The sequence below is a fragment of the Macrobrachium nipponense genome, chromosome 7 (assembly GCF_015104395.2).
Source record: "Macrobrachium nipponense isolate FS-2020 chromosome 7, ASM1510439v2, whole genome shotgun sequence".
In the NCBI taxonomy this organism is placed as follows: Eukaryota; Metazoa; Arthropoda; class Malacostraca; order Decapoda; family Palaemonidae; genus Macrobrachium; species Macrobrachium nipponense.
In genome coordinates this window covers 72,378,611-72,386,285 of record NC_061109.1, presented here as the reverse complement: position 1 = coordinate 72,386,285, position 7,675 = coordinate 72,378,611, and positions in this window count along the sequence as shown.

Genomic DNA, 7,675 nt, shown 5'->3' with positions numbered 1-7,675 from the left:
TCGGTTGATAGAAAAAAAAATTAAAGAGAGAGAGAGAGAGGTTGGCGGGGGAGGACTGCCGTCATTCCAGACCCGAGTTGACCGTCATTAAATATGAGAATTTCTGCTTGACACTTTTATGCTGTTATTAAAAGTTTGTCATCCTTGGCTACAGTAAATTTCATAAAAAACACATTTTTACCGCATACCCGGGATGCAAATTCCCGTGATGTATACTACTAGTATTGCACCAGTCCCAGATTTTTTACCATGCCCCTAGGTTAGGTTAGGTTAGGTTAGGTTAGGTTACTTTAGTTCAAAGAAGTACTGGGTAGGTAATTTGGATGTGGGAAACACAAGTAGATTATTTTCAAGAAGATTCTATAGTAAGTTTCTAAGGTGTGGCGTCCTGCTTTTTTCAGGGAAGGTACCGGCACTCTGTTAAAGAATGGGAATATGCATCCCACGTACCTCATTCATTCTAGTTTTTAATTTACAAACAGTCATGTTTGTAGCATATTCTGTCGCTCAATTCAATTGTTTTGGTTACAGAGCAGCCATGTTCAGTTATTTTCATATATCTAACATTTTCTCAGTGATTCTCTGCCTTTTTTGTAATTTTGAGTCGTAAACTCGAATTCACTACCATCTGCCCTAACTGCAATTCACTACCACCCTCCCTAGGGTTCGTTTCCCACTACTGGATATCATAATTTCATCATATTTCTTTGAACTTGGATCTTAAGGCTTTATAGTGACAAGTGTATGTATATATATATATATATATATATATATATATATATATATATATATATATATATATATATATATCTAAAGAGGTGAAAGAGGGGGAAAGGCTAATAATATGTTTAAAGTGTTTTATATAATAATAAAGTCACATAGCTCTGCTCGCCTAGAGACAAGGGGTGGTACACTGCAAAGTTCACATGGGAGAGAAGGGTATTTGCTGAACAAGCAACTTGTCTCAGAGGTCGTTCCCCGTTTGCGAGGCATGTGCATTCGTTTGTACGCGTATTACAGGCCTACTGGTTCAGGGTACTTGTGGAAGACGCATTCTTTGTGCAAAGGAGAGAACAAGCGGTTGCTCGAAGTGTCGGGAGAAACGCCCATCGAAAAGGTAAGACACGTTCTATAAAAACTTAGAAAATCTGTTACCTTTTGGAAAAGAGAGAGAAGTGTGGAAATATTCTCTTTACGTAAATACTTTGAAAAGAGTGACGTGGGGTGTCTATATAACTATTATCTTTATTACAGATGGGTCCGATTCCATGGTTGATTAGGAATGGGATTCTCTAACTGATAACTGACGAATACTAGACAATGTGACTTGTTTGGGGTTTGAGAGTGTAACCTTAGTCAGGAAGGTAGAATGTTATCTTATTGGTTTTGTTTATGGGCAGATTTGGGTATTTATGCCATTATGACTTGTTAATCATTTTGTTCTTTGTTATAACCAATTGCTTTGGGAAATAAATGATATTTTTTTATATTTACGCAGTCTTAATAAGCCTCGTGACATCTTACAGACAGGGCACCGTTGGCAACAGGTAAGAGTTCCCAGTTTGTGTAGTTTAGGGAATAAAGGGGGCGTAATATATATATATATATGTGTGTGTGTGTGTGTGTGTGTGTGTGTGTGCAATTAATATCATTTATTGTAATCCTGCAGTGTATTATGAAAAAAACTATCATTTTGAAGCCTGGTGTGAGTGACAATGAGACCTGAGAAGCCAATACGGTAAAGCACTTTATGAATGACCTTTAGACAAAGGAGAAATTTATCAAATGGTTATTTCTAGTCATGCTACCTTTACAAAATGAATCCGACGTGACCTAAATACAAATAGAAGATTAAGGTTAGATGTTAAACTTACCTATACATGGAATGATCTACGGGTTTATCTCGTTGTATTTCAAATCTCTATTTCATTACATTATACAAAATGTTTCACAAACTGAAACTCTATTCTACTAATTAAATAAAGGAAAGGTCTGTTTGCACCTCTTTTAATTGCAACACAAAAACCTTCAGAGGAAATGAATATGACATTAAACGTATCAATTACTAATTATGATTTTAGTAATGAGTCTGTTAATGCATCGCAGTATTCCAAGGCTAAGGATTCAACAAAGAAATTAAGCAACTGTCTCGAATTTGAAAGATTTCGAGAAGATGAAATCAATGAGAGAGAGAGAGAGAGGGACTCGATGCCTCATCCTCATTTTCATTTCCTTTCTTCGACTGATTTTCGGTTATTAATTTCTAAATTATCTGAAGGATTGAAAGCTGTTTCCCTTGTGAGAAAAAGATCATTTCTGGAAGAAATTAATCGGTGTCAACCTCATTTCTGGTCGCTTAGCAAGATTTCTCTCCTTCCTACTTGCGCATTTTTCTTTCTTCATAATTAGCAAAACTTATTCACCAGAAATAATATTCATCTATTTACCATAAATATATATCTACTCATATCTATGCCAGTCTTAATTCTCATTGTACCTTAATAAATAACAGTGATTTCTCTCTGAGCAAAACTCATAACACAACGACTCCGCCCTTGGCTGATCAACCAGAAGCTGTTTATTGAGCAATAAACTGAATCTCGTAGTTCACGTTGAATTTATTGGCCATTAAAAGCTTTGGTGTCTATGTTCCTTGCCAGATATATGGGGATGGGACCATTTCCTCAGCTCTCAAACAGTCCACGTGAAGGATGACGTTTGACTAATTCCCCTAAAACCTGGATGGTGCAGTTTGCTAAAATAACAAGCGATTCATTGAGAAGACTTCTGCTTCATAATTACTTAGAAGAAAACCATTTCTGCCATTTCTGCATATCTCACATGTACATCCAGTTACAAAAGCGGTGTCGCCCCGCCAGGCCTGGCTCGGTGAGATCATGCCCTTCTTGCCCTGAAAGCGGGCCACGTTCAAACAACCAGTACATAGTTAGAATGGTTCGAAAGAGAGGAGGAGGTAAATTACGGTACTCACGCAAAGAAATGCAATATTGAATGAAATATATATGGACAGAGAGAGGGAGAGAGAGAGAGAAGAGAGAGAGAGAGAGGTTTTATTCCTGGTTAGTTATTAATCTGACGGATATACTTGAGACCTTCTGCTTTAAGAAACATGTTATATATTTTTGGAAAATAATTATTATGAAATCTTATCACATTGTATTGTTTTTAATCGTTATCACATTATCTAAATAAAAATGCCTTATATATTATTGGAAATGACTATTCATATGAATATTATTCAGACGAAAATATACTTTTAATTATCCTATAACCAGCTGTATTCTCTTCTCTCCTCTCTCTCTCTCTCTCTCTCTCTCTCGCTCCTCCCGCTCTCTCTCTCTCTCTTATTCTGTCCTCCGTCTTATATCACCTGGATTGACTATTTAAATAATGGTAGATGTTTGATATGTTATTTGAGTGTGGCAAGGATCACAAAACCGTAAATGGCTACTCTACCAACTTGTGCTAGGCTGTATCTATTTTTGCCCTAGATTGACTGAACTATAATTACTTGCAATACCAATAATATATGAATCTGGTCACAAAGATGTTACAAAACAGGTTTTGTAGCCGTGGGTTCTATAAGTCATCAAAGCTTTAATTTTGTAAGAATATTATTTCATCAATTAATCTATGCAAAGAACACATTACTGGATATGCTAATTTAGTACTACAGGATTTGTATTTATGGCATAACTTAGTTGAGTTACCAGTATTTGAGTATGATGGGCCACTTGGCTCCACCCTTCACAACCATCTAGGCTACTTATAGAAAGTATTTCAATTTGCTGTATTTCTTATGTTATAGAATATTTATTATATTATTTTAGAAACTATTTGTGAAAATAAATTATGTGAAATGAAATGCAGTGAAATGTGTGCATTAGCATAATGATGGTGAGGTATAAAGTATGTAGGTGTTGCAAAACCGTATACTATTAACATATTATTTAGTGTCCCAAATTATTTGGGGGACAGTCTTTAGGCCTGGTCAGATCGGTTACACCTTAGCTAACCATCACCCCTCACCCCCAACCGCAACCCCCCGACCCCCCCGCCCCCACCCCATCCTCCAGCTCACACTTGCTCACTCGCTCCTCACTCTGCCTCTATTCGTGGCTTCAGCGGTTAATATCCAACACACCTTGTTGGTGTCCCCCCTCCAAGCTATTCAAGAAACCCAGCACTTTCGATATCTCCTATTCATTGGTCTTTTAGATAGTCATGTTTTTATATTTTACAATAAAAAATTGTAAAAATTTGGAAAATATAATGGTGTATGAAATACTGTCATCTGAGTATTATTTTACCTTCCAAAAACATCCATCAGAACAATCTCATAATAATTGTAAGACATTGAAATCCCGAACATGAGGAGGTATGGGGAAAGAAGGATATTTATAAGAAGGTGGGGGTTAAAGGTGATGGGGGATAGGTGACATTGGGTTACCTTAATTCAAGTCTTGATGGGTTTGCATATCAACATTAATAAGGTAATGATAGTAATACCTTTACTGATAGCAGTTAATATCAATGATTCTAAGTCGCCATCACTACTGGCACATAGCGTTATAGGGTTACTGAGATCATCCCTGTATGTCTGGTTAATGTCTGTAACTATCGTTTACGTTATGAATCCTGGTTTTCCCACAAGGTAACGTGCCACACACAGCCATGGACGGGCTGTATAACTCCAGTAGTCTTGTCAGTCTTGTTTGCAGCATCTGTGGAGGTTTATTTGGTAATTACGATTATCTACAATTAGATAAGTGTTTGTCCAGGTCATTGTGTTTATCTATACGTTTGGAATAACTGTTCTAACATACTGTTGTGCACTATAATCTATGTATTATAAACTTATCTATGGCAACGTTTGTAGGGATGGCGGCAACAAACAAAGGCAACTCTGTTGAGCATATACCTCAAAGGCTACAAACACGACTGTCAAGACCACTGGCATTATATACAGCTCGTCCATGGCTGTATGTAACAGACATTAACCAGATATACAAAGATGATCTCAGTAACCCTATAACGCCATGTGCCAGTCGTGATGGCGACTTAGAATCATTGATATTAACTGCTATCAGTGAAGGTATTACTATCATTACCTTATAAATGTTGATAAGCGAACCCGTCAAGACTTAAATCAAGGTTACGCAATGTCACCTGTCCCCCATCACCTATAACCCCCACCTTGATATAAATATTCTTCTATCCCCACACTTCATGTTCGGGATTTCAATGTCTTACAGTTATTATGAGATTGTTTTGATGGATGTTTTTCGGAAGGTAAAATAATACTCGGATGACAGCATTTCATAGGTCATTTATTTTCCAAATGTTTACAATTTTTCATTACAAAAAATAAAAACAGGGCTATATAAAAGACTGATGAACAGGAGATATCGAAAGTGGGACGGGGAACACCAACGAGGTGTGTTGGACGTTACCGCTGAAGCCACGAATAGAGGCGAAGTGAGTAAGCAACCATGAGATTGAGGGCTGGGGGTGGCGGTGGGGGAGGGGGGAGTGATGGTTAACTAAGACGTGACCGATCTGACCAGGTCTAAAGACTGTCCCCCAAATAATTTGAGACTAAATATGTTAATAGTGTACAGTTTTGCAACACCTACATAATTTATACCTTACCATCATTATATTAATGCACAGATGCACACATTTCACTGCATTTCATTTCACATAATTTATTTTCACAAATAGTTTCTGAAATAATATAATAACTATTCTATAACATTAGAAATATAGCAGACTGAAATATTTTCTATAGGTAGCCTAGATGGTTGTGAGGGGTGGAGCCAAGTGGCCCATCACACTCAAATAAATGGTAAACTCAACTAAGTTATGCCATAAATACAAATCCTGTAGTACTAGATTAGCATATCCAGTAATGTGTTCTTAGCATAGATTGATTATTAAAATAATATACTTGCAAAACTGTGCTTTGATGACTTATAGAACCCACGGCTACAAAACCTGTTGTGTAACATCTTTGTGACCAGATTCATATATTATTGGTAATGCAGGTAATTATAGTCCAGTCAATCTAGGGCAAAAATAGATACAGCCTAGCACAAGTTGGTAGAGTAGCCATTCACGGTTTTGTGATCCTTGGCCACATCCAAATAACATATCAAACATCTACCATTATTTAAATAGTCAATCCAGGCGATATAAGACGGAGGACAGAATGAGAGAGAGAGAGAGAATACAGCTGCTTATAGGATAATTAAAAAGTATATTTTCGTCTGAATAATATTCATATGAATAGTCAGCTCCAACAATATTTAAGGCATTTTTATTTACAAAATGTGATAACGACTAAAAACAATACGATGTGATAAGATTTCATAGTAATTATTTTCCAAAAAATACATAATAACATGTTTCTTAAAGCAGAAGGTCTCAAGTATATCCGTCAGATTAATAACTAAACAGGAATAAAAGCTCTCTCTCTCTCCTCTCTCTCTCTCTCTCTCTCTCTCTCTCTCTCCATATATATTTAGTTTGCATTTCTTTGCGTGATTACCGTAATTTCCCTCCTCATCCCTTTCGAACCTTTCTAACTATGTACTGGTTGTTTGAACGTGGGCCAATTCAGGGCAAGAAGGGCATGATCTCACCTAGCCAGGCCTGGAGGGGCGACACCGCTTTTATAACGGTGTACTTATGTATCATTTTATCCTATGTATTATTATTATTATTATTATTATTATTTAGAAGATGAACCCTAATCATATAGAACAAACCCACAGAACCCATTCATTTGAAATTGAAGCTTCCAGAGAATATGGTGTTCAATAAAAAGAAGAAATATGTCATAGGAAATACAGGAAGAAGAGACCACTTATTAAAACAGAAGATATTTTCAATGAATTTATCTTAACTTCAGTTTTATTAAATATAAAATTGTTGTGTTTCACTCTTCAGATATAATATCCTTATTCGCTAATTAGTAAGAATTTCATCGTGATGCCAGTTTTGATTATCACAATATCTAATGCGCCTTTTGCGTATCATATCACAGACTACTAAACCTCGAGTACAAGGAAGCACATTTAAAATATATGATACTTTTATTTATATATACCACAATGTAGTACATGAAATTATGTATTACTCACAAATGTTTTCTGCTTTTATTCTGAAATCATAATAAAAACAAATAAATGCATCGAATAAAAAATTTATTTAAATAGGAAAGATTTAATTAATTACTAAAACGAAAACAAAAGCAATAAACTGAAACTTGCATATCATATGGTATCTGAATCAAAATAATAAAAACTGTTTTATAAATAGTTTATTGAATCTTGAATGATATTTCCCAGAGCAATCTGACATATTTGGCAAATATTGGGGAATATTATTGTCGCCCAAAGGCTCCTTCCGAATGTAAATGTAATTATTTCCTCGGCATTAAACATTAGCCGGTGCTGGGCGCTGTAGCATTATAACTCAGAAAAACAAGAGGAGAGAGAGAGAGAGAGAGAGAGAGAGAGAGAGAGAGAGAGAGAGAGAATAAAGTAAGGGACTGATCTAACAGCCTGGAGGTTTTGAATGTAAGCATGCCAAAACACCATCAGCAAACTTGGATGTTAACATTTCGCTCTACATCTCAAAATGCGATTCA